Source organism: Dermacentor andersoni, chromosome 8 (assembly GCF_023375885.2).
Source record: "Dermacentor andersoni chromosome 8, qqDerAnde1_hic_scaffold, whole genome shotgun sequence".
Classification (NCBI taxonomy): Eukaryota; Metazoa; Arthropoda; class Arachnida; order Ixodida; family Ixodidae; genus Dermacentor; species Dermacentor andersoni.
Window position 1 is genome coordinate 36,254,107 of NC_092821.1, and position 19,868 is coordinate 36,273,974.

At 45.7% G+C, this 19,868-nt stretch overlaps 1 long non-coding RNA gene across 1 annotated transcript in view; it reads left to right on the forward strand.

Annotated features, from left to right (window-relative positions):
• The window catches only part of LOC129384801 (uncharacterized), a 37,504-nt gene extending 19,127 nt beyond the window's left edge, over positions 1 to 18,377 (forward strand). The window contains exons 2-3 of the long non-coding RNA XR_011896264.1: positions 622 to 813; positions 18,265 to 18,377. This is a non-coding gene — a long non-coding RNA (uncharacterized lncRNA). The remainder of the gene's footprint in view (positions 1 to 621; positions 814 to 18,264) is intronic.
• The last annotated feature ends 1,491 nt before the right edge of the window (positions 18,378 to 19,868 follow it).

Consider the following 19,868-nt stretch of genomic DNA (forward strand, 5'->3'; position numbering starts at 1 on the left):
ATTATAAAGCAATACCAGAACCGAAAAAAATACCTACTGCACACTGAACTCCTCTGCAACCACCGATCTTCCATAATCACCATCCGTCCGTTTTCCTTGTCATTCTTTTGTGCTACAAATTTTGCCTCAGAATGGACGTTGCAGAAATAACGTATTGACACGTGTACTTGTTTGTCTTTATTGGGCGGCACGTTTCACCGCCTAACAAATGTTATCGCACAGCGCAGGATGCGCCTGCATGTATGCGAAATTTCTGGAATGTTATCGATGCTTCCATCCGCTGTCTGTGACCGAATCTTGTTTAATCTGATCGCATGTGTGCGCGACGCGAATAATGTAGAACTTTGTGGAAGGCACGCGGGTCCCAGCGATTACTCTGACCCGCAGACCACATTGGCCTGATCCGCAGACCATATTTTCGACGATCGCCGAGTGTGTTTGCCACTACCGTTGTTCTTTGAGTGTAGCCTGCTTCTGAGGGCACAAGTTCGCCGAATAAACGCTAGCTTCTATAGTGACAGTTTTGCTGCCTTCTTCGCCGTCACTACTACGTCACAATATCGCATTTGACGTAAGGAATTTTCGAGATAGCGTAATTATTTTTGTTTTTCGGCTGTTCAGGTTGCAAAGGGCGACAGCATGAGAAGCTAAAAGCATGCCGCAATTTCACAACAAGTGAAGACGCCTGCCCTGGAGGCTTTAGGGCAAAGTGCCGTCTTAACCCACAAGCTGCTTCCGGAGGCCTGCCTTGCGGCTGCGTAGATGGCACGTTTCGGAGGAGAGACATGAAATGCGTCAAGCTTGAAGACTGCAGTGAGTACTACTTGTCGGCTTTAAGTACCACTCGTACATTTCATTCCATCTTGAGTAAGCTTGAAAAAGCACAGAGCAAAGCCTTCTTACCAGAGGCACATTCTAGTGCGCATTTAACGCTGTATATAGTTTTCAAAGGAGTTTTCAAAGGATTTGCCTTCCGTGTTTCCACGCGGACTGGGTACGGAGACCGTTGGAACTTACCAACGGTCTCTCACTGCCGGCATGTTGGTATTATCACGCTTTCAGACACCTTAAGAAAAAAAAAAAAACTTCGTCTTTTAGAATCATATTGTGCATTGAGGAAACCTTCCTATAACTGTCATGGAAAGTAATGAGCATGTAGCCATTTATCACAAGAACGCAAACACGTGCATTTTTCTTGCCAACACTAAGTAAAAAGACGCACTTATACTGCTCTTGCTCTTGCATGCAATGTAGCATAAGCGAAGGCAAAATGATCACTTTCGCCTATACAGCATTGCAAGTCGCATTAAAATTTAAATTATTCAAATGCTTGGGTATGAGGCACCAAAACTACGATATGATTCTGAGGCAAGTCGTAGTGGGAACAACCGCAAGAATTTTCGCTAATTGAGGTACTTTAACGTACACTTATGATCTAACCTAATCATGATGCACCTAGTGAACGGCGTTTTATCCCTTCACTCTTATCCATATGAGGCTGCCACGACCGGGATTATATGACAGGTTCTCTGACTTGCCCTGGCAACGTCGAAGTGACTTGGCCAGCACCGTGGGTAATTTCTGTATCTTAAATTGTGTTTTTGACAATGTAATAGTGGCGTGATTGGCATGTAAATATTTAGTCTTGGCAGTGCAAAGTCACGATGTGATATCAATGTGTCAGCATTCTTTGGGCATTTCACGCATTTCACGCCAAGCATATAACTACGTATGTGTCTGTGTGCTTCCATCTAGGTATGTTTCCATTGTGTATATATGTACGCACCGGTTTTCCGGCAAACCCGGCTTACCGTGTAGTGAATGGTTCAATTAAATTAATTAAACGGCTTACACTGTAGTAGAATGGTTAAATCATTGAGCTGGCCGTGCTGAAGGAACAGGAATAAAAAAAAGCGCCGGTCTGACTTGAGTCGCTGACTTTGTGAAAATGTTTACATATGTCGTGTAAGCTCATTCCGGCCAACATGGGCCATTGTAAATGTGCGACTGTACTTACCGCTCTTCAATGAAACTCTCTGCCATGAACCTGGACCACTCGGTATGTGTCAGTAATTCTGTGCCGCTTTTCATTGAACGTCTATCACACCAACTTGAGTAACTAGGTGTGTGCGATTGGCAATGTGCCCTTTAAATGACCAAAAATATCCCTTAAATTTCTACGATGCCGAGCTGAGTCGAAGCTACGTCACAACAGTTCCTGAAAGAAAGCAACCCGACGCATTAGCAGGCTCTGTCGCAAATAAAAGCCCTGGTTACGGACGCCCTTCAATGAACCTATCGACAACTTGGTTCACAGAGTACGTGCCACTGAGTGTAGGGCAAGCGAGAGAACAATTGTCAGTGTTCGCCGACACCGACGCGCCATGCTTCTCGACAGCGCCACCAGATGGCACAGCGTGTTTAGAAAGAATCGCCAGGGAGGAACCCGGCTGCCGCATGACAGGTTTCTTACCGTTTGAACGCAAGAGCGCGCATGCATTTCGGAAGCCATGAGCAGGCTTCAGGGCGCCGCCGTTCGATGGCGTGAGTGTTCTCAGGAAAGGAAGAAATTAGAAGGGAAAAACTTCACGATAACACAAACGGCAGTGCCTTGGTATTTGAGGCTCTAGCTGGTTGTCCAAGGACAAAAACATTCCAGAGCAGACGTTTCGCCATACAATAATTTATGTCTGCTTTTAGCAAATATTCCGAAACCACTCAGCACATCCTAATCAAATGCAAACGTATTCTCATAGTAAAACCCGTAGGGAAAGCACACTTTCCAAAAGCGCTTGCATTTATAATGTACGGAAGCATCAATGGGTCAGTGATCGAAATAAGCGACATACGTTTGAAGCAAGGGCGGAGAAAATCCAGGGAAGAGATTGATACAACCGGATGCGTCACAGCCATGGGTAGTGGTACAAGGCAGATAGAAACGTTTTCAGGAAGAGAAAACAGATCAAGGAGTTGTACGCAAAATTTATAGAACGAAAGGTACGTATATCATATCTCATTAACTCCTGCAGCAACTTTAGGCGTAGCGTGCCTCCATTATTTTCGGAATTCTGCAGGAGACGCTAACGCTCGCAAAGTACGGACGCATAGAAACAGCGTTGCCCAACATTGCCGAACCAATGGCTCCCGCTTCACCGCTGATTCTAGGGATGGCTGCACTTTAGCTCTCGTACATCACCAATAATTATAGAAAAGAGCATTCACTTTCAATAAACTAACTTGAAACGCTAGTTAAGAGCGCATAGTGCGTCCAGTTTCTGAGAACGCTCGGTGACTCTGGCGTCCCTAGGGCTGACGAGACGCGTCTCCCTAGCAACAACACAATGATTGCTAATGGGTTGTCTGGGTTCTCTGGAGTGTAATGAATTGTAGAGGGCGCCCTGTCGTGGAATGTCTTTCTTAGGTTTTCGTTGCCGTACGTAAAGGTGGTAGGCCGCAACAAACAACAACAACAACAACAACAACAACAATTCTTTAAATTTGAAGCTAGGATTAAAATACCTTTTTCTTTTCCTAAATAAGCATGTGTCTATTAACCTTATGACCTTGGTGACTTCTTGATGTTGCGGAGGCAAGCAATATACTTTTTGACGGGTTGAGAACGGGAAGTCGACTGCCTTTATTCCGAAGTAAAAGCAGGTTTTTGCCGACAGGGTGTGGTAACGCCCAAGTCAGGCACACACCTCACTTCCAAAAAAACAGCAGTGGGTAATGACCCCGATGTGGAGGCAAGGCGAGGTAAAAGGATTTCCCAAAAGCGCGCACCACGTATAGTGCTCGGAGGTTGCTACAAGAGCTCCCCCTAGAATTACGGAGGCTTAGGTGCTTATGACAGGAGGAATGAAGCGTTAATGTTCAAGATAGGCTCGTTTCCCGCAGTCGCCAATCGTTAATCTTCAAAGTTTTCTCTGAACACGAAACCACGCGAGGAAGGAGGATAGCATAGACAGGAGTCAATGGCATAGACAGGAGCCAAGACAGGAGACGTGCGTGGTTGCGTCCATTGTCGGAAGACTACACACGGGCAGCACACGCACGATACATGGGATGTAGGTCGAAGCTGATCGAGCCAGAAATGCAGCCTCGCTAAGCGCTGCGCGGCAGCTGATTGTTGAGAAACTGGCCTGGAACGTAGAGTGTTGATCCATAGAGCATCTCAGCTGGGACGATTCCGAGGTCATCCTTGATTGTCGTTCGCAGCCCCAGTAGTAATGGGGTAGCCTTTCCCCCCAGTGCTGTCTGTCAAACGTGACGGCCATTGGCGCCTTCAGTTGTTGGTAAAGACGCTCGAAGCTGCCGTTGCTCTGTTGGCGGTGAGCCGTGGTATTATGAAACCGCGTACCAAGCAGCCTCGCGAGCGCAGAAAAACCGAGCTTAGGAATTGTCGGCCTCGGTCAGTAGTGGTTCGGAAAGGGCAACCGTACCGCGGAACTCACGCAGCAACAAATGCTTCCGCCACTCTTTCGGCTGTGATGTCGTGTAGAGGCGTCGCTTCAGGCAACCTTGAGTACCGGTCGACACACGTGAGGAGGCACCTGAAACCTTGGAAGGGCGGAAGAAGCCCCACCAAGCCCAAATGCACGTGATCGAAACGGCTGCACCACTGACCGCGTGTGCCGGGTCACTTTCACGGCTTAACATGCTTGGTAGCTTCATGCCCATCTTCGAACATCTTTATTGACCCCTGGAAACACGAAGTGATCTAAGCCTCGGTGTCGCTCTGATGCCGGGATAGCTCCGCCCGTACAGTCTATTGAATATTGGCAGACGAAACTGAAGGGGCACGAGGGGGCGAGTTGTCTTGGATGTGTCGCACGTGACCAATGATGTTGTGAGGGAAGCGGCACCTCCGCAAGCTGTAGTGACGAGCCTTTCTCCTGCAATTGGCGCAGCTCGGGGTCACTTTGCTGTGAAGAGGCTAGTGTTTCAACATCCACAGGGCCAGCAGGCACATCGCGGATCCGCGACAGGGCGTCAGCTGCCTGATTTTCAGTCCCAGGGATATGGAGGATGTCAGTAAAAAATTTGGAGGTAAAGGAAAGTCGCCGAAACTCACGTTCTGAGTACGAGGAACTGTTGTTCTTGAATATGACACTTGTGGTCGGTTAGAATGTAAAAGCTACAAACTTCAAGAAAAAAAAACGAAATGCTTGACAGCGCATCAAATGGCCGAAAACTCCCTCACCGAAGGTGCTGTAGCGAGCTTCTGTAGGTTCGAGGCCCTTTGAGAAGAAGCCGAGCAGTTTGCAGTCTATGTCATCGTACTGCTGCTGTACTGCACCTACTGGCGTAGTCGACGTGTTTGCCATAAGGCGAGTTGAGGCCTCGGCCAACCGATGAATGAGCAACACTGCACTCGCCAACCGCATTTTGGATTCCTGGAAGGAGAGTACGGGCTCTGACGACCAGTGAAAGCTAAGTAGTGTTTTGGTGTAGCCACGCAGCAGGTCGGTAAGTGGCTGAAGCACTAGCACACAGGATGGCATGAATCGCCTGTGACAATTTATAAGCCCCAGAAACAAATACATGTCCAAACCCGATGGCCTCCCACACCTACTACCTGTCGCTTTACAGAAATAGATGGTGATTCTGTCAAGAAAGAGCGGACCTACAACATATGGCTTGGGCTTGTCCTCGGACACCCACACAGAATAATATACAGAAGACCAGAGAGCAGTTGGAGACCGGGTTACTCAGCTGTACCAACTTAGGGTAATCCAACAGGCCCAAGATGCCGCCAGGGCCCAAGCGCTCGAGGCCGCTATCTAGGTAGAGAGGCCTAGGTCTCAAATCTGCTGTCCTAAAATAAAGTTTATTCCTCCTCCTCCTCCTGCCCAGAAACACGCACAACTTTCGCAAGGCGGTTGAAGAAGGGAAGTCGCCGACTGGCACGTACCCGTCATTCCAGTGGCTTTGACACTTGGGGTTTTATGCGAAGGCCGAGAAATTTCAGGGCTTCAACTTAGAAAATGCATTTCTGTGATTTAGCACCGGGTAGTGTTCATTCAGTCGCTCAAACAGAAGGCGAACATGCTCCTTGTGGTCTCCGTCTGTGCGACTTGCAGCAAGAATGTCGTCAAGGTAGACGAAAATCCACGTGATACATGAAGCTTTGAAAAGTTTTCGCCGCGTTCGTTGAATCTTAAGGCATACGGACAAGCTCAATTAGGCTACTAAATGGAGTTGTAATTCCTGTCTTCGGAGTGTCGCTGGGTTCGACAGGAATTCGGTGGTACGCGCTCATTAAAATGATCTTGCGGTATGCTTGCGTGCCTGGGAGACGAGCGCCGAAATCCCGTATGTGGTGAAGGGGATATTGATCTGCAGTAGTGATGGCATTCACAGTTCAGTAATCACTACAAGGCCGCCATCACCAGGGTCCTGCTCTCTAACCAGATGGAGAGGCGAAGGTGAATTGCTGGACGAAGGACAAATAACCCCAAGCTGAAGCTTGTGCGCAAAAAAGGTGCAGCGGTGGCGTAGAGGTAGAACACCCGCCTCGCGTGCAAGAGGTCCGTGGTTCGAATCCCGGTGCCGCGCAATTTTCCACCGGATTAAAAAAAAAAAAAAAATCCGCGTGTTGATAAAATTGCGTAAACAGGCCTGGAGTGTGGCCTGATCCCGGTGACCAGAACCGGTAACGCACTCCCTCACCAGAGCAGGATTGGCCACCCTGGTGCAGTACTTGGCCACAACCTCCTATATGAACACACCAATCAAACCCCGGCCCTCAGTCCCCAGCAGCTGCGAAGCAACTGACCACGGCGGCGGTCAGACCTGCGACGCTGCAGAGGGTGCTAAGAATCCCTGGCTCCGGACAGGCCGCCATTGGAATATGAACCTGGCAACGTTTAACGCTAGAACGTTATCTAGTGAGGCGAGTCTAGCAGTGCTACTGGAAGAATTAGAGGGCAGTAAATGGGATATAATAGGGCTCAGTGAAGTTAGGAGGCCAAAAGAAGCATATACAGTGCTCAGAAGCGGGCACGTCCTGTGCTACCGGGGCTTAGCGGAGAGACGAGAACTAGGAGTCGGATTCCTGATTAATAAGAATATAGCTGGTAACATACAGGAATTCTATAGCATTAACGAGAGGGTGGCATGTCTTGTTCTGAAACTTAATAAGAGGTACAAAATGAAGGTTGTACAGGTCTACGCCCCTACATCCAGTCATGATGACCAGGAAGTCGAAAGCTTCTATGAAGACGTGGAATCGGCGATGGGTAGAGTGAAAACAAAATACACTATACTGATGGGCGATTTCAATGCCAAAGTAGGCAAGAAGCAGGCTGGAGACAAGGCAGTGGGGGAATACGGCATAGGCACTAGGAATAGCAGGGGAGAGTTACTAGTAGAGTTTGCGGAACAGAATAATATGCGGATAATGAATACCTTCTTCCGCAAGCGGGATAGCCGAAAGTGGACGTGGAGAAGCCCGAACGGCGAGACTAGAAATGAAATAGACTTCATACTCTGCGCTAACCCTGGCATCATACAAGATGTGGACGTGCTTGGTAAGGTGCGCTGCAGTGACCACAGGATGGTAAGAACTCGAATTAGCCTAGACTTGAGGAGGGAACGGAAGAAACTGGTACATAAGAAGCCGATCAATGAGTTAGCGGTAAGAGGGAAAATAGAGGACTTCCAGATCAAGCTACAGAACAGGTATTCGGCCTTAACTCAGGAAGAGGAAATTAGTGTTGAAGCAATGAACGACAATCTTGTGGGCATCATTAAGGAATGTGCAATAGAAGTCGGCGGTAACTCTGTTAGACAGGATACCAGTAAGCTCTCGCAGGAGACGAAAGATCTGATCAAGAAACGCCAAGGTATGAAAGCCTCTAACCCTACAGCCAGAACAGAACTGGCAGAACTTTCGAAGTTAATCAACAAGCGTAAGACAGCTGACATAAGGAAGTATAATATGGATAGAATTGAACAAGCTCTCAGGAACGGAGGAAGCCTAAAAGCAGAGAAGAAGAAACTAGGAATTGGCAAGAATCAGATGTATGCGTTAAGAGACAAAGCCGGCAATATCATTACTAATATGGATGAGATAGTTCAGGTGGCTGAGGAGTTCTATAGAGATTTATACAGTACGAGTGGAACCCACGATGATAATAGCAGAGAGAATAGTCTAGAGGAATTCGAAATCCCACAAGTAACGCCGGAGGAAGTAAGGAAAGCCTTGGGAGCTATGCAAAGGGGGAAGGCAGCTGGGGAGGATCAGGTAACAGCAGATTTGTTGAAGGACGGTGGGCAGATTGTTCTAGAAAAACTGGCCACCCTGTATACACAATGCCTCATGACCTCGAGCGTACCGGAATCTTGGAAGAACGCTAACATAATCCTAATCCATAAGAAAGGGGACGCCAAAGACTTGAAAAATTATAGACCGATCAGCTTACTGTCCGTTGCCTACAAAGTATTTACTAAGGTAATTGCAAATAGAATCAGGAACACCTTAGACTTTCGTCAACCAAAGGACCAGGCAGGATTCCGTAAAGGCTACTCAACAATAGATCATATTCACACTATCAATCAGGTGATAGAGAAATGTGCGGAATATAACCAACCACTATATGTAGCTTTCATTGATTATGAGAAAGCGTTTGATTCAGTCGAAACCTCGGCAGTCATGGAGGCATTGCGGAATCAGGGTGTAGACGAGCCGTACGTAAAAATACTGAAAGATATCTATAGCGGCTCCACAGCCACTGTAGTCCTCCATAAAGAAAGCAACAAAATCCCTATAAAGAAAGGCGTCAGGCAGGGAGATACGATCTCTCCAATGCTATTCACAGCATGTTTACAGGAGGTATTCAGAGACCTGGATTGGGAAGAATTGGGGATAAGAGTAAATGGAGAATACCTTAGTAACTTGCGCTTCGCTGATGATATTGCCTTGCTTAGTAACTCAGGGGACCAACTGCAATGCATGCTCACTGACCTGGAGAGGCAGAGCAGAAGGGTGGGACTAAAAATTAATCTGCAGAAAACTAAAGTAATGTTTAACAGTCTCGGAAGGGAACAGCAGTTTACGATAGGTAGCGAGGCACTGGAAGTGGTAAGGGAATACATCTACTTAGGACAGGTAGTGACTGCTGATCCGGATCATGAGAGTGAAATAATCAGAAGAATAAGAATGGGCTGGGGTGCGTTTGGCAGGCATTCTGAGATCATGAACAGCAGGTTGCCATTATCCCTCAAGAGAAAAGTTTATAACAGCTGTGTCTTACCAGTACTCACGTACGGGGCAGAAACTTGGAGGCTTACGAAAAGGGTTCTACTTAAATTGAGGACGACGCAACGGGCTATGGAAAGAAGAATGATAGGTGTAACATTAAGGGATAAGAAAAGAGCAGATTGGGTGAGGGAACAAACGCGCGTTAATGACATCTTAGTTGAAATCAAGAAAAAGAAATGGGCATGGGCAGGACATGTAATGAGGAGGGAAGATAACCGATGGTCATTAAGGGTTACGGACTGGATTCCGAGGGAAGGGAAGCGTAGCAGGGGGCGACAGAAAGTTAGGTGGGCAGATGAGATTAGGAAGTTTGGAGGGTCAACATGGCCACAATTAGCACATGACCGGGGCAATTGGAGAAGTATGGGAGAGGCCTTTGCCCTGCAGTGGGCGTAACCAGGCTGATGATGATGATGATGATGATGATGATGAAGCTTGTGCTAGAACTCACGGCGGGCAACTTCCAATTTCCGTCAAGCGAGCCTCCTTGACTGTGCGGCGGCAGATGGCCCGGTGCTGGTAATATAATGCGTCACCTTGTAATTCATGGGAAGCGCATCCTTTCGGGGCTTTGTGTGAAGCTGAAACTCTGGGGCAATGACAGGAGACGTAATCGTGGCATGTTCTCTGTGAACAAGAGTAGGAGCAGCATCGTCCATGGCAGTGTTCGAAAAAGGAAACGTAAATGTCCTGGGTCACCATTTGTTGGGAGCGCGGTTTAGCGAAGGCAAGTAATACAAGTTTTGGCAGGTGGAGAACGGAGAGTCGACTGGCTTTATGCCACACTACAAGCAGGTTTGCCGAGCGGCTGTGGTGGCGCCCCAGTCGGGCAGCAACTTCCAAGAAAGAGCAGCCGTCAATGACTCCCACGTGAAGGCGAGGCGAGGTAATTGGATTTCTCAGTAGCAGGGCCAACGTATGGTGAGGGACAGTCTCTACAAACTATTAAAAGCGCTGAAAATGGTTGATTTAAATTTTTGGATGGTAATTTTTGTCATAAAGTATGGTAAACTTGATAGTCGCGTCCGCAGTGATACGTAACTAATGAATTTCTGAATAGAGTAAACCTTTGGCATTTATGCAGCTAAGTGTGGGACCTATGCAATGAACTGGGATAAATGCAATGTGATAAATATTTGAAAAAAGTAAGGTGAAGAAAACGAAGCAATGTGAGAAACATTGCCAAATTTAACCAGCTTTATTTGCAAAATGAGAGTAAATGCAAAAGTTTTACACCAAATACTTTTGTTCTCGTTGTTTGAACCTATCTCTGTGTCAGGAATGAGTGTGCAAAATTTCATAATAAAGTATTTATAAAAAGTTATCAAAGTTTGCACAACATGAGGTCGAGCAAAATCTTGTTTTGAGAAAAACGTAAACGAATGTTCGAACCATGTGAAAGATGTAAAAACAACACACAAGCCTACGACGCACCAGCATCAAAACTGGAGCCCCCATGAGATGCACTAGAGTCTAGTTTTGTTCGTCTGGGTGCTGGGCGGTAGCCTCGGTGCCGTCCTAGTCCAGAGAAAAGACGCTCTTGAACGCGTGGTAGCTTACGCTAACCGGTCGTTGTCAAAAGTCTGAGGCAATTATTCTACAACCGAGATGAAATGCCTCGCCATCGTTTGGGCTACAGCGAAATTCCGCCCTTACCTATACGGCCGGCTATTCAAAGTCGTCAGCGACCATCACGCCTTGTGTTGGTTAGAGAATTTAAAGGACCCTTCAGGACGGCTGGCGCGGTGGAACCTAAGACTGCAAGAACATCACTGTAACCTACCAGTCCGGACGAAAACACTCTGATGCTGATTGCCTATCATGCGCCCCCATTGACTCGCCGCCGCAAGATGACGAGGATGACGACGCCTTCCTTGGCATATTAAGCGCGGAAGACTTCGCTGAACAGCAACGAGCAGACCCGGAGCTGAAAAACCACCTCAAACATTTGGAAAGGCACACCAACGTTGTCCCTAGGGCATTCAGGCAAGGATTGTATTGGTTCTCCCTTCAAAATACCCTACTCGTAAAGAAGAACTTGTCAGCAGTCCGCACCAACTACCTTCTTGTTGAATTGAATTATGGGGTTTTACGTGCCAAAACCACTTTCTGATTATGAGGCACGCCGTAGTGGAGGACTCCGGAAATTTCGACCACCTGGGGTTCTTTAACGTGCACCCAAATCTAAGTACACGGGTGTTTTCGCATTTCGCCCCCATCGAAATGCGGCCGCCGTAGCCGGGATTCGATCCCGCGACCTCGTGCTCGGCAGCCCAACACCATAGCCACTGAGCAACCACGGCTGGTTACCTTCTTGTTCCCTCAAGGCTGCGTCCAGAAGTATTGCACGCCGTACATGACGATCCGACCACTGGACACCTCGAGTTCTCCCGGACAATATCGAGGATACAGGAAAGGTATTATTGGCCGCGCCTGACCGCCGACGTGGCCCGTTATGTAAGAACATGCCGAGACTGTCAACGACGCAAGACACCACCGACAAGGCCAGCGGGATTACTACAGCCAATCAAGCCTCCTTGCCGACCATTTCAGCAGATCGGTATGGAATTGTTGGGACCCTTTCCGACGTCAGCAACCGTAAATATGTGGATCGTCGTGGCGATGCACTACCCCACCCGCTTCACTGCAACAAAAGCACTGCGGCAAGGTAGCGCAACCGAAGTGGCAAAATTCTTTGTAGAGAACATCCTGCTGCGACATGGAGCCCCAGAAGTCCTCATCACCGACAGAGGAACGGCCTTTACAGCGGAGCTCACCAAAGCTATTCTGCAGTACAGTCAGACAAGACACAGGAGGGCAACTGCCTACCATCTACAGACGAATGGTCTTACGGAGTGCCTGAATAAGAACCTCGCCGGCATGCTGGCAATGTACGTCGACGTCGAACACAAGACCTGGGATGCCGTCCTGCCGTACGTAACATTCGCTTACAACATGGCGGTGCAAGAAACAACACAGATCACGCCATTTAAGCTGGTTTACGGTAGGAACCCCACGACGACGCTCGACGCCGTGCTGCTGCACGTCACTGACGAAGAGAATCTTGACGTCGCTATCCCCAGCGTGCCGAAGAAGCCCGACAGCTCGCCCGCTTACGGATCAAGAACTAGCAGCGTACCGACAGCCGACACTACAACCTCCGACGACGCTTCGTCGAGTACCAGCCCGGTGACCGTGTTTACGTTTGGACCCCGTTACGCCAACGAGGACTGAGTGAGAAACTATTGCGACTGAGTGAGAAACTATTTCGCAACATGAGGTGGAGGAAAATATTGTTTTGAGAAAAACGTAAACAAATGTTCGAGCCATGTGAAAGATGTAAAAACAACACACAAGCCTATAACGCAGCAGCATCAAAACTGGAGCCCCCATAAGATGCACTAGAGTCTTGTTTTGCTCGTCTGGGTGCTGGGCGGCAGCGTAAAATATAAAAAAAAATATTTTGAATAATACGTCTATTGAAGAAATAGTACACTTTTATCACAATACGTAGGAATGGGTTGGAAAACTCACTGTAACTCCCAAACTAATGATCATAGAAATAATTTTTTTACAGCGAAAGCTGTATATGACTAACCTTCCGTAGTTCTTTTTTTTGGGCGTCCGGCAACAGAAAAAGAAAGACGTACGGGGGCAGTGCGGAGGCGCAGATGTTAAATGCGGGACAGATTCGAACGCTCGCCGTCAACAATAGCGTGACGTCATAGTTATCGCAGTATATAAGCAGGAGAGGTGCCGCGCTAAAAACAGCTGCGTTACCGAAGGGGCGGGGACCTATAGATCCTACACCCGAAGAACAACATGCACACGAGGAACGCCGGAGGGAGCAGCAACGAGAATGGAAACAGAGCCGGCGCAAAACGACCACCGACGAAGAACGTTCCCGCGATGCTGAACAAAAACGACAATTCCTAGCCTGCCCCCCCCCCCCCCCCCCCCCGAAGGAGCAACGACGCCAGACTCTCAACGCAAATATGACAATCATTCCACTCTGTGAAGATGGAATGGCAGTGGAAGTACTTCGCTTTTCGTTTGAGAGCTTTGACTGTCGTCAGCTTTCGCTGCCATTCTATATTCACAGCGTGAAATGGTTGCCATTTTTCGCACCCTGTTAGAGAATGTTTGGGTATACATAAAATACAAGAACAGGAAAACCAATTTTCGGCAAACAAAATTGACTATTAAGGTGGCCTACCACCTTAAACTAAAAGGCTTGAAGGAACGCACGTAAGGCCATAAAGTCTATTTTTAAACTGTCTACTGTCTCATAATGCACCCTTGACTGTTCTTAACTAGATAGCCATTGAATCAGATTTGGAGCTTTGACTACTGGCACCTAGACGGCGCAGGGAAGTTGTGCGTTTTGCGGCGTCTCGTTGTTTTACGCTACACCAAAACTCTGTCGAATAGCTTCACGTGTGGACCACACAAACGCTACCTCAAGCGTTTTAAGCTATACCAAAACAGTCTATTAAGAAGGCCCCTCTGAAATGGCGATATAACGGATCCCTAGGGAAGAAGAGTTTGGCAGAGCGATGTTGTATGCAAGCCCAAAAATGGCTCAGCAACATGATACGGCCAACCAATTTTTTAGGGACACAAGCATCGAGAGATACTTTTGTTTCTTTCGCTGCACTTCCGTTTCACTTCCTGTGACGACGGAAGAAAAAATCCAAAATAACTCAGCAAAAGATAGCAAAAAATAGTACACTACAAAATTTGTGGGTTTCGTTATAGATTTCATTTTAGAGCATTAGTTTAGTAACGAGTTGAATTACTGAAGTGTCTGGAATAATGAGAATTACTTAGAAATCAACGAGAAGACCGGGGAGGAAATTGAAAAAAATAAAAAATAGGGTACACTACAAGATTCATGTATTTCATCATAGATCTGGTATCAGAGCATTAGTTACAAGTTGAGTTTCTGGTGTTCCTGGAATAAATAGAAATAAATAGAAATCACAGACAACCGGGGATGAAACTGAAAGTAAATCCAAAGAAATAGAAAATATAGTACACTACAAAATTCATGATTTTCATTGTAGGTATGATATCAGAGCACAGGTTTATTTACAAGCTGAGTTACTGATGCTTCTGGAGTTATTGGAATTAGAAATCACTGATTTCCACACCTAAAAGCACACAATTGTAGACTTTACAGACCCGTCAAGCGTTCTCGACTTTGGCGAAACTCCTGGAAACTGGGAAGTAGAAAGCGGAAGCAATGACGTCACTAATGCGCTACACACAAGAAGATGGCATGAGATTTAACTGGCTAATAAATTGAATGCAGTTGCTTGCAAGCCCGGTTGATGCTTCGCCTTCGCCTAAAGTTAGACTAAAGGACCCAAACGCCGAGGTTCCAGTGCCACTAAGAGACACCTATGTAAAAAATTAGGGTCGCGTGCAATTTTTTCATATACGCATAGAACATCATTCTCCTCGGCATCACCGAGTATCCAGTGCGAGAGCAATCGGCGGGCAGGCACCTTTTATTCCTTTTGAAAGTTCTTAGTAAGTTATTCTGAAAAAAATCACTATCGTGCGGCATCACAATGCACATTTCTTCCGTACACATCACTTAGGCATGTTGAGTTTTCGAGGTTTTGTGATGCCTCGTGAAAAACAGGCCAAGTAGGCGGAGCCCGAAAGATTTTGATTAGCATCGGAAGAACAATAGTGACAAATGGCGGAAAATCGTCAAGAATTACTCTTTTTTTGCATATTCATTGTGTGGACCGCTCATATATCAGATGCGTGGTTTTCACGGTTTTTGTTACGTCTAGTGGCACAAAGATGAAGTAGGGATTGGGCCCAAAACTGTATGCCGATCGCGGAGGGCTAGTAGACGAAACGAAATAGAACTGTTTTACAGTGAACCTGTTAGCTTCTTGTTAGTCAGCATCTTTCGTGTTCACATCCGTCAGCAAATATGTGGGCCGTTCCCGGTGGCAGTGCAGGGTCAGGAGCCGTGGTTCGTAACCCCGTAAAGCAGAGGCTCCAAGCACTCAGCAAAGTGAAGCGAACAGTGCATATATTCTTTGGAATCATGTATGCAACATACAGAACAGCCTAAATTTAAGTAAAGCACGAGCACAACGGCATCATCTAAATCACACGCATAATGAATGATAAAGCGCTCTTGATAACAAGGCGAAGCACGTAGCGCTCTTCGCATACGTTTCCCCGTAAATATTACTGCTGCACAAGTTGCCGCATAGACGGCAGCTTGCGACGTGGGGAATGACGCCCCTAGCCTTTCGTATATGAAAGATACAGCCTAGCAACTGATTTTAATGTTGTTGCAGCACGGCTACGGGTGGCGGCGTGCTTTCAAATTTACTATTGTTAGATTTTCGCAAGGCCTTTGATAGCGTACATCATGATACTCTCCTTAAGAAGCTTTGTGGCCACGGGGTTCGCGGTATTGCGCTGAACCTGTTGAAAAGTTACCTGAGTAATAGGTCCCAATACCTACGAACAAATAACATCTCTTCCGATACACAGACAATAATTCATGGTGTCCCGCAGGGATCAATACTAGGGCCTTTATTATTCATTAGATATATCAATGACCTAGCCGATATATATAATTCTCCAGATCTGGTAATGTACGCTGACGACACAAATCTTTTCTTTTCCTCCCGCTCACAACTCACCCTCCAAAGTATGGTTAAAACTTATTTACTGAAGCTTCGTGATTAGTTACACGTAAATAAGCTTAGTTTAAATATAAATAAAACGAAATATATTCTTTTCAAGCCGATCAACACCGTGGAACGTTATTCTATACAGATTTATTATGATAATACACCAATCAGTCAGGTTTCTTCGCAAAAATTCCTCGGTGTGTGGTTTAATGAAAATCTCTCTTGGTCTTTTCATATCTCAAAACTTGCTTCTGAACTAAGCAAAATTGTTGGTCTGCTCTTTAGGATTTCTAAACTCTTACCTGTTTGGTTAAAGGTGTCCATGTATAACGCACTGTTTTTCTCAAAACTGTCATATTGTAATCTTGTATAGGGTACGACTACGTCTTCAAATTGCCATAAACTACTACTGCTACAAAAAAGAGCCTTGCGTGCTATTGAGGGCTATTGCTGCGCACCACATAAATTACGTACACAACCGTTGTTTGTTGAACATAGCATACTACAAGCTGAACAAGTGTATTATCTACGGCTGTTACAATACATTCATAGAAACAGTTTGTATTCTATTGCTGACAGTACTATAAAATACAACCTTCGTGAGGTAAAACTACGTGTACCGCGAACACGCACCAGTTATGATAAACAAAAGCTAAATTTTCAAGTACCCAACGCAGAAAAACATGAAACGACGTTTGATTGAAGGCGAAATTCAAATGTAAGAAAATGCATCTACCGTTTCTTTATACATACGTTTCTTTCTATTTTTGTTGCGGACAAGCAACAATAGTTTACTGCAGTTCCATGTTTTCGTGTCTTAATTCACCAGCCATGTACGCATTGTATTTGTACGTGTATAACTTTATGTGCTTGCATATTACCTTGCACATGTTGTATTTTTGCCGAATTAAGCTTGACTGTGCGCATTGTAGCGTTGTTTTGACATATTTGTCGCGCCTTCTATGTACATTTTTTTCTTTTTTTGCATTTATATTGTTACTGCCAACTGTATGGGTGCCGCGGCCTCGTCAGGCCTTACCGCCTTTTGTCCCGGTCCCCTCTTTTCCTTGAAAATAAGAAAAAACTTCACTTCACTTCACTTATCATCCCATTACTGCCATTACTCTAAGTTAACATTACTACCATTTCGCTAAAGGAATAAAGCATTGCATTGCCCAGTCTCAGTTATAGTGGAGGTTCTCAATAGCTTTACTGGACATCCGCTTTCGCAGGGCCCGGAAGGCGAGTAAATTTTTTTTAATGGTTTTACGTTACTGCGCCACAAGTAAAGTTGTCGGAGGGCGCATTTGTCTTCAGGGTTTCCTACTGTGGTACCTTCTGCTGGGTTGAAATACATATCTATTTTTATAAGGCGTCATAATACGATCAAAACATCTGGAAGCTATAACAAAGGTCAAATAAAAATAACGTATACGAGAGGAATGGTGATAGTGGTGCATAATGATACCTGATGTCAACAGAGAAAAAATTATTCGAGCGAAAATCACGCATTCCTTTTGCAGCGTATACTGAGTTTAAAGAGACTTTAGACTAATGTAACATATTTCAAATACATCAATCCCACGGGCCACATTCGATCGGGATCATGTAGGAATGAAATAGGATTTATTGATCGGCAAAGGCATCCTTCGAACCAAACTTATTCACCGGGACTGAATGTCTCGATTGTGACTGGCGCTCTTCCACAGCTTGCGGAAAGAAGCTAATCGCGATCGGGAAATTTTATTATAACCTGACTTGGTCGTGACCCAAATTGCCCCATCTGACTATGCTCGACTAGACTAAAACGAGTCGTTTTTGAACCATTTTAAATGACAAAAAGAGCAACGACGAAGGTTATCAGATTTTCCTAAAGCTTGCACGGCAAGTAGGCGAAGCCAAAGTGGGCAAGTGTGGCACCATTTTCAGTTCACTTGCAACACACATACAAGCTTTTCACTTGGTCGAAAAGTCTATCAAGGATGCTAATTTCGTTTCAGCTCATTGTGGTGCTCGTCCTTCTTTATTAAAAAAAGTAACCAATGGAACCTTGTTTCTTGTCATTGGTTTCTCAGTTGTTGCTTGCCACTTGGTGAAACATGCTTCGCAATTGTCTCTCCTAGCTATTGTGTTCACTTGCGTGCACCATATTTCATGTACTATTTACGTGCGCCCGTAATGACATCCTAAGAAAGTACTAAATATCTTGTACCGTATATATTGGCCACACAATGAAATCCACAAATGATTAACTCTTTACATTGAGTAGCGTCCGGTTTCATGGCTAACACATAATAAACTTTATTGTTTTGTTATTTTTATTCCCAGATAAAGCCTAGGAATTCAGGAAGGAGAGCTGCCGCAGAAACACGCCCTTAGTCCATACCCACAACAAGCTTCTTAACAGTTTATCGTAGAAATAAATGTACAATCTGAAGAAATGTGTGCCTCCTTTCTGTTGCTTCTAGAAATGAAAACACACAATATACATAAAACCAAAATATGACAAGCAGCTAATTTAGAGGTTCCATCGAAAAAAGTTGGCAGTTGGCGCTAGTTTCTGTGTTTCCTTTGTGATATTTCGCAGCGTTACTTACTATAAGCTAGTAATTTTATAACGGAAACGAGCCACCATGGAGCCTGTTTACAAAATTTATTTCTGTTCGTGCACTAGGACAGCCCACTAGAGCGAGTGCTAACGAATCTTGAACTTGTATATATTAATTGAGGTATCACCATCGGAACGCGGATACAACGCACTAAGTGATGCGATCTTTTGCTAATGCTATGTTGAACCTAACTTGTACTGATCTCTCGAACTGAAGCAGCCCAACGGCAGCAGCTTGAATAGTAAGTATGTCGAAAAACGAGCCATAATTCCATCAAAGTTTACAATCTGTTGCAAAAATGAAATTCTGTTACCTCTGAATACGAAAGCTTTGTCGTTTTTCCTGACAACGGAGGTGGCTTTGAAATGGTATACGCTCTAAACGGACTCATCACCAGGCCCCATAGCACACTTTAGTTCGACACTGGAAATTGTTACGTGGCCTGTAAGGAGTCTTCTAACGCAGCAATTTTTCAGATTACTTCAGTAATAGCAGAGATATAAATAATAAAAGTTCCGTGAGCCCATCATTTCCGGGGGCAAGTGTCACTGCCAACATCGATACACTCTAGACTTGGCCCGTCCAGCCTCCGCAATGAAAATTCCTCCCCTGCGTTCTCTCATACTCCGGTGATGGTACCGCACGAGCTGCTGCGTTTGTCTTGTTTCGCGTAGCGGACGATTTTGCGCGCTCTGAACGAGAAGAACTGATCAGTGTGACAATCACAAGAAATCAGGCAGGCGTGGGAGAATAAAAGAGCATTATCGCGTTACTGGAGCACCGTAGAAAATGTGATAGTCTCGTTCTCTGCGCGCGCGACTTCACGATGTCGAAACAAGCAGACGAAAGTTGTACATTTCTTTGGCAACGGCACGAAGTAAAAGGAAAATATGCAGACGAGCGGTTTCATTTTTATTATTTCTCTAAACAATAACTAGTCTTTTGAAGCAACACATAAAACAAATAACTGATGTTGCCGTAAATAATTCTTCATATCATGTGTCACTTTGAGCGACGTCACAGCACTGCACGTAGGCGCACATGTATATACGTCTATATACGTCGACTTTCCGGCTAAGAGTGCGGCGCCCGCGCGTAGAAGGACAAACGGCATTTGTTTTGAAATTTCAGCGCTTTGCGCGGCATGTACGAATGTAATACTTGCACGATAGGATCCTTAACGCTTCGCTTGTCAACTAAAAAAAAGTTCGTATCACTTCGGTCTTTGTACTAAACTGAAATATCTGCACAAGCGATAGTACCGCCATTTTTAGGTCAATTGCAAAAGGCAAAACAAGACTTTTACACTAGCACCTTCAGAAA